General features: G+C 35.1%; 1 long non-coding RNA gene and 1 pseudogene across 1 annotated transcript; one reads left to right on the top strand and one right to left on the bottom strand.

Moving 5' to 3' along the window:
* Positions 1-532: 532 nt before the first annotated feature.
* LOC146906870 (agamous-like MADS-box protein AGL80 pseudogene) lies at positions 533-1,149 on the top strand (annotated as a pseudogene).
* A 521-nt stretch (positions 1,150-1,670) lies between these two features.
* On the bottom strand, positions 1,671-3,658 carry LOC146906869 (uncharacterized). Its single transcript, XR_015018293.1, has 2 exons — positions 3,421-3,658; positions 1,671-1,960 (listed from the first exon to the last, which is right to left on the bottom strand). It is a non-coding gene; the product is annotated as an uncharacterized LOC146906869 (long non-coding RNA).
* Between the last annotated feature and the right edge of the window lie 2,708 nt (positions 3,659-6,366).

Raw genomic sequence — 6,366 nt, 5'->3', positions numbered from 1 at the left:
AATATTGACCATAATAATCAATATTGACCTTAATTTTTTTTTGAAGAAGCTAAACTATCACACTCAAATTGACATCAAGGAGTATTGAACTTGAGACCTTGAAGATGAGTAAACTCCAAAGTCCCAAGTTAATACCATTAGACCAACCCAAATAGGTTAATATTGACCGTAATTAACCGTAATTTTTTTCAATCGTACAATATTTAGTAATAAATTTGACCATATTATACCTTGTATTTTTTTTTTTGAAAGAACCTTCTAATATTTTTTTTTATTTTTCAAAATCAACCTCCTAGTTTTTATTTTATTTTATAACTATCATTAAATATCGTTGAATACTTTTTTTAATATCTAGACCATGTAATATTATTATTTTAAAATATAGTATTTACTAAAATTCATTAAAAGGATTATCCTTAGTTTTTTTTATTAAATACTACAATTAATAAAATAATATATGTATTGATCTTTTTTTCAAGAGACTAGCGATGAAAATAAATATTGCTCACTATAAAAGCTGGAATGCATTTTCAAACACAAAGCAAATAAAAAACAATTGATTCCTTGTCTTTTTCCTTGCAATTACATTGCGAAGCCATGACTAGGAAGAAGGTGAAACTCGCCTTTATCTCCAATGATTCAACAAGAAAGGCTTCCTACAAGAAGAGGAAGAAAAGTATCATCAAGAAGGTTAGAGAACTCACTATTCTTTGTGGTATTCCAGCCTGTGCTATAATTTCCGATCCTTTTGATTCTAAAACAGAGGTGTGGCCAAATCTGGAGGAAGCAAAACAGATGATTGAGAGATATCAGAACTCATATATGAAAGATGGGAGAAAAAATGTGGACCAGGAAAGTTTCCTTTTGCAACAGATTACTAAAGCTAGGGACCAACTGAGAAAGCAAAGACAAGACAATCATGAAAATGAGCTGAACATTCGTATGAGTTGGTACCTGCAAAACAACACGGTGCCAGATGATATGACTGTTTCTGATTTGAATGACTTGGATAAGTTAATTGCAAAAAGTATGAAGGAAATTGATGACAAGATGGCTTCACTTAGTTTATCAAACTGATGTTTTCTATATCTTTATGTTGTGATTTTTGTTGATGTTATTTCAACTGGAAAATTCTAATAAAAAGTAAACTTGTCAAAATAAATGTTATTATATATCACCAGTTTTTCGCTTGTTCTATTTTGTGTGCTTCAATGATTGATCTAACATCATCAATTTTTCTTGTTGATAAATTAAAGAACTGATCTTGAATCTGATCTAGAATTAGGTAGGAAATTGATCTTTATTTCATTTAAGGTTATCACTTTCATTTCAAACAAACTGAAAATCTTAGAAGATTTTGGTTGGCTTGTAAGGTGAGGAAGCAATCAAGTTCCTCACAAGTGTATTTTTAATAATATATCATAAGATCTATTAAAGGGTCTAGGTTTGTTGAATGAAAAAAAAGAGCAAAACATATGCCTTGACCCACCCACCTCATTTTTTTCTTCAACAAGACCTTCCATGTTAGAAAGTTAGGTTCATCGATGATTCCGCTGAGAGAGAATATAAACCCATCAAGAGGGGGGATATTAAGAATGTTGGATATCGATTGATGCAAAGAAAGCCATGGAAAACTCTTACTTGTATGAATTGGATGTAACACCCATATATGAAAATATCTAGAATATTCATAAGAATGCTAGAACTGACATTGGATACATTAATTTTACAATATCGGAACAACGTTAAGTCTTGAGTCTTGATACAACAACACTCCAAAGTTCTTATGTTACATTATTACACCAAGATTTTTGTCACAACAAAGTACAAATACAACATATATAAAATATCACAACTCATAATGTAAGATATGCATCCTTAATCTACACCATGGTGGCTCCAAGAGAACACGATCATTCCACGACCTTTTCTTTACCTTTACCTTGCGTAACCTGTGAACCTGAACAAATAAGGAGTTGGATGAGACATAATGCCTCAGTGAGTTCCACCTAGCCCTAGGCTAGTGATAACCTTGGGGAAAACCTACGGTTACCACGTGTCTAAGATACAACTTATCGGTTGATTATACGTGTGTGGACATTTTTGTCTAGACGGATGTGCACACTAGAATCCGTCTCAGAACATTCATTTCATGTTATAGGCTTACTATTATCATACGTGTCATGGCGGTGAAGGAATCCTAATACCGCTTCGCTAAGATACGTTGAACGCACTGAAGCCTACACTTATAATTCATGACACAACCTATACCGGACGAATAGGGAACCTAAGTTCGTCTTCGGTATAACATCCATTCCATGTTCTATTCCAACACTTGTTCATGTCTAACACAATCATAATCATGCATGTCAAATTCATTAAATCATTATGTTAGCGTGAATCAAACAACATTATCTTGGTTCGTTTTACGGAGAGCCCCGGGTGGAGTAACCCCGAGAACTATCCCATACATGACCGATGTACGTACATCGGACTCCCTCGGTGTCGTGCGGGTCCCTTACGGCTTAAATCGTTCCCCTTAGATCGGGAACCTCTCGTATCCCCCTGACGTGGATAACAAGAGACACGAGCACCTACATCTTATAACTTTCTTGATCAAATGCATACATGTTTATTCTTGTACATAGACATAGAAAATATTCTTAGCATCATAACTCAAAGTACCTAGAAAGTAGTATGACATTCTATTCTCGACAACTATGTCGATTCTCTAGGTTCAAACCCTTCCTTAGAATATCACTACCCCATCGTGCTTAACTCTCTTGAGTCATCCTTGTGATACATGTTAAAATTGCCATGTCTTTTGATTCAAAGTTCCATTAACGATTGGTACATCTTTTTATTAATTTCTATGGACCGAAAACGTCATAAACCCAATTATCAAGCCATTTAGAAATTCAAAGATTGGTCCAAGTCAAGTTTGTTCCAGTTGTAATATAAGTGAAAACAGCAAAAATATACTTCAAAACGATCGCATCGGACCCCTACTCGACTGGCCCCAAGCACCCGAACACAAAACAACACAAAAGTTGCCCTGTCTGGGGCGCCTGGCGCCAGGATCAGGGCGCCTAGCGCTAGCTCTCTGTGTGTTGGGCGCCTAGCGCCCTTGTACAGGCGCAGCGCTCCGAACCTGCGTTTTTCGGCTGCGGGTTTTTGGCATTTTCGACCCAAAACTCCAAATTTTGATCTCCTAAATGCACCAACTCATTCCAAACATTGTTAACAAGTTTATGTACTTAAAATAGCTTACAAAAACATATACAAGATCATGTTCCATGGCAATTTATCATGTAATCAACAAGGAATGACTTTAGGTTCACTACAATCTCATAGGAGCAAAACTAACACAAAACATGATTATCAAACCCAAAGGTAGGTTACTCTATCTATAGAACTCACCTTGAGAAAGGTTGATGTTGGTTACAAGCCTCTAACCATAAACCCTAGGATCACTACTCTTGATTGAGAAAGGAAAACTAGTTGAAAAGCTTGCTCCACTACACCCAAAGCTCACTTGATCACTTACTCCATGAATCTTGAACAACTTAAGCCAAAAGAATGAAGGATTGGATCGGTTCTAGAGAGGGAAGAGAGAGCAAGAAAAGTTTGCAAACCTAGAGGGAGAAAATTGAATGAAGAATGAAGATTTTGGGCCTAATTTCCTTATATAGTCCTTAAACTCAAATGACTCATATACCCTTATGCTTAAACGTGCGTATTTGTATCGTTTTCAGATATTACGTTAATTCCTAATACGCGGGATGTTACATTCTACCCCCCTTAAAAAAATTTCGTCCTCGAAATTTAGAGAATACCATAAAACAAATGCGGATACTGGTTCAACATCTCTGACTCAAGTTCCCAAGTAGCTTCCCCGTCTGGTGACCCCTTCCAAACCATTTTCACTATAGGAATCTCTTTGTTCCTGAGAAACTTGACATCCCGGTCAACTATGCTTTCTGGTTCCGGCTGGAACGTCAAATCTGATCTTAACTCAATAGAGTCTAATTCAATTGGTTGAAAAGGATCCGGAATAAACTTCTTCAATTGAGATACATGAAATACATCGTGCAAACCCGACATAGCTGGAGGTAAAGCTAACTGGTAAGCTACTAGTCCGATACGTTTGAGTATCAAAAACGGTCCTATATATCTAGGACACAACTTCTTGGTCCTAAAGACTCCTCTTAAACCCAGTTTAGGCGTAACTTTCAGGAACACATGATCACCTTCTTCAAACTCTAAAGGTCTTCGTCTATTGTCCACATAACTTTTCTGACGACTCTCTGGGGCTGCTTGTGGGGGTGGGTGGGGTTGTATCTCCCCTTCCTTCCCGGTGTGGCTTTCGGGGTTTTTCTTGTGTTTCTTTGTTTCTTGCAGGTGTTGCTGGGCTTTCTGTTCTGATTGGCTCTCAGCTTTTTGGTGTTCCTTTTTTCGGCTGTTTTTTTTGGTGTTTTGCTCCTTGTGGGGTTCTTTGGGGTGTGCCTCTAGCTCCGTTTGTGGGGTCGGAGGTGTCCCGTTAGGTGGTGTTTTGTGGGGTCCCGTTTGATGACTCCCCTTTGTATCTTTTGTAACTCTATCTCTCTTTTTATCTTTTTATTATATATATTTTGCCATTCAAAAAAAAATTAATTTTCTAATACTGAATAGCTTCACCTGTTACTGACAGCGTGTTTGTTTAGAAGTCATGGTTAATAAAAGTGGTTATTTTCGTCAAGATATTGTTTGCATTTTATTGTTTGCTTACAGTGCAACGTACCGTTAACATGACAGTGTTGCACAGAAACAAAACAAAAACATACTCCCTCCGGTCACATTTATAAGCAAAAAATCAATTTTTAGATTCATTGAATACTTAATGTATTTGGTATATATTATAGACCAAATATATTAGGTGTTGAATGAACCTAAAAAATGTTTTTTTGCTTATAAATATGACCGGAGGGAGTACTTATAATACCAAATACATTAGATGTTGATTAAAACTAAAAAGTGTTTTTTTGCTTATAAATGTGACCGGAGGGAGTAGTTATAAAAAACCTTCGAGAATAAGAAACGTTTTATGTTGAAGCTTTGTACAGCAAAAAAGTAGACACGCAGATAATGTTTTCCTAGTATGTGTCGCAAGCTTATGCGTAGGTGACATGGAAAGGACCACAAACATGTGTTCATATGTGACACCTGTTAAAGCCAATTCCACTTTGTTCTCAAACAATTTAACAAAACACCAAACACGCATCCCTATCCAATCCACTCTTTTTCTTTAGAAAAAGCCAAAATTAATCATTAATTTATTTTTAAGTCATAAAAAATACAACACTCCAAATACACTTATTAATTGACACATGCTTAGACCTAAAAGACGACAAAATTTTGGATATAATTATGTGATATATCCACACCAAAATTAATTATGTGATAATATCTTAATTTCGAGCGTAGCTAGGAAGTATATCAACTCATTGATTTATTATGTGACTGCATTGATTTTCCGACTTTAGTGAATCACGTTCCCATTTTAGTACTGTTGTCTTTCATTGAATAATGGACTTCCTTAATTATTTTCCCCTTTATATACATGCAATTAAGTAGCTCACAATCTTGATGAATATTGTATTTGGTCTTTTTCACTTTCAATCTTTCTATCATTATTTCTTATAGATTTTTTTTTATTTTTTTGCTTCGGGGGAGGTTGTGAATCTATGACTTGTGATTTAAATTGGCATGCTATAGCATTATTTAATGAACCATCAAACTATATAGTTGTGGTATAATTGATTGTATGAATGTGTTTAATTTGCTAATTTGAAAATATTTTCCAAATTGAAGTTACATTCAAAGTAGGCTATATACCATGCATTGTTGTTGATGAAATTATACCTTATTATTCATATCATATATTTGTTGTCTGGAATTTTGCAGGTGATGGAAGAATGAGTTTATTTTAACGATGAAATGTCTAAAAGCTTCTTGCATTTGATATATTAGAGAGGTATTTTGTCAAGTTTAGTATGTATTTCTATTCATGTTCAATAAGTGTTATTACAAAAGAACAATATTTTAAGGAGTTCTTGTGAAAATAATAATGGTCTAAAGGAAAACGATTTGTTTTTTTTTCAAATATTAACTCTCTGTCCTTGTGAGCTTAACTCAGTTAGTATGAACAATGCATAAAGTAAAACCATCGATTTATTTCTATCTTGCCAATTCTACTTTCCCTCCTCATTTAGCTTTGATGGAGAATCTTGATTATTCGTCATTGGTGTGGGAGAGCTACGCACCATCAAAAGTGATAGTTTTCTCTTGATAATTGCTTCAAAAAGCTACCAACTAGGAAGAATATGT

The sequence above is a fragment of the Medicago sativa genome, chromosome 7 (assembly GCF_051527215.1).
Source record: "Medicago sativa cultivar Bolivia chromosome 7, Bolivia_mono, whole genome shotgun sequence".
In the NCBI taxonomy this organism is placed as follows: Eukaryota; Viridiplantae; Streptophyta; class Magnoliopsida; order Fabales; family Fabaceae; genus Medicago; species Medicago sativa.
Note: the sequence above shows the minus strand (reverse complement) of the source record. Positions and strands in the feature narration are given on the sequence as shown.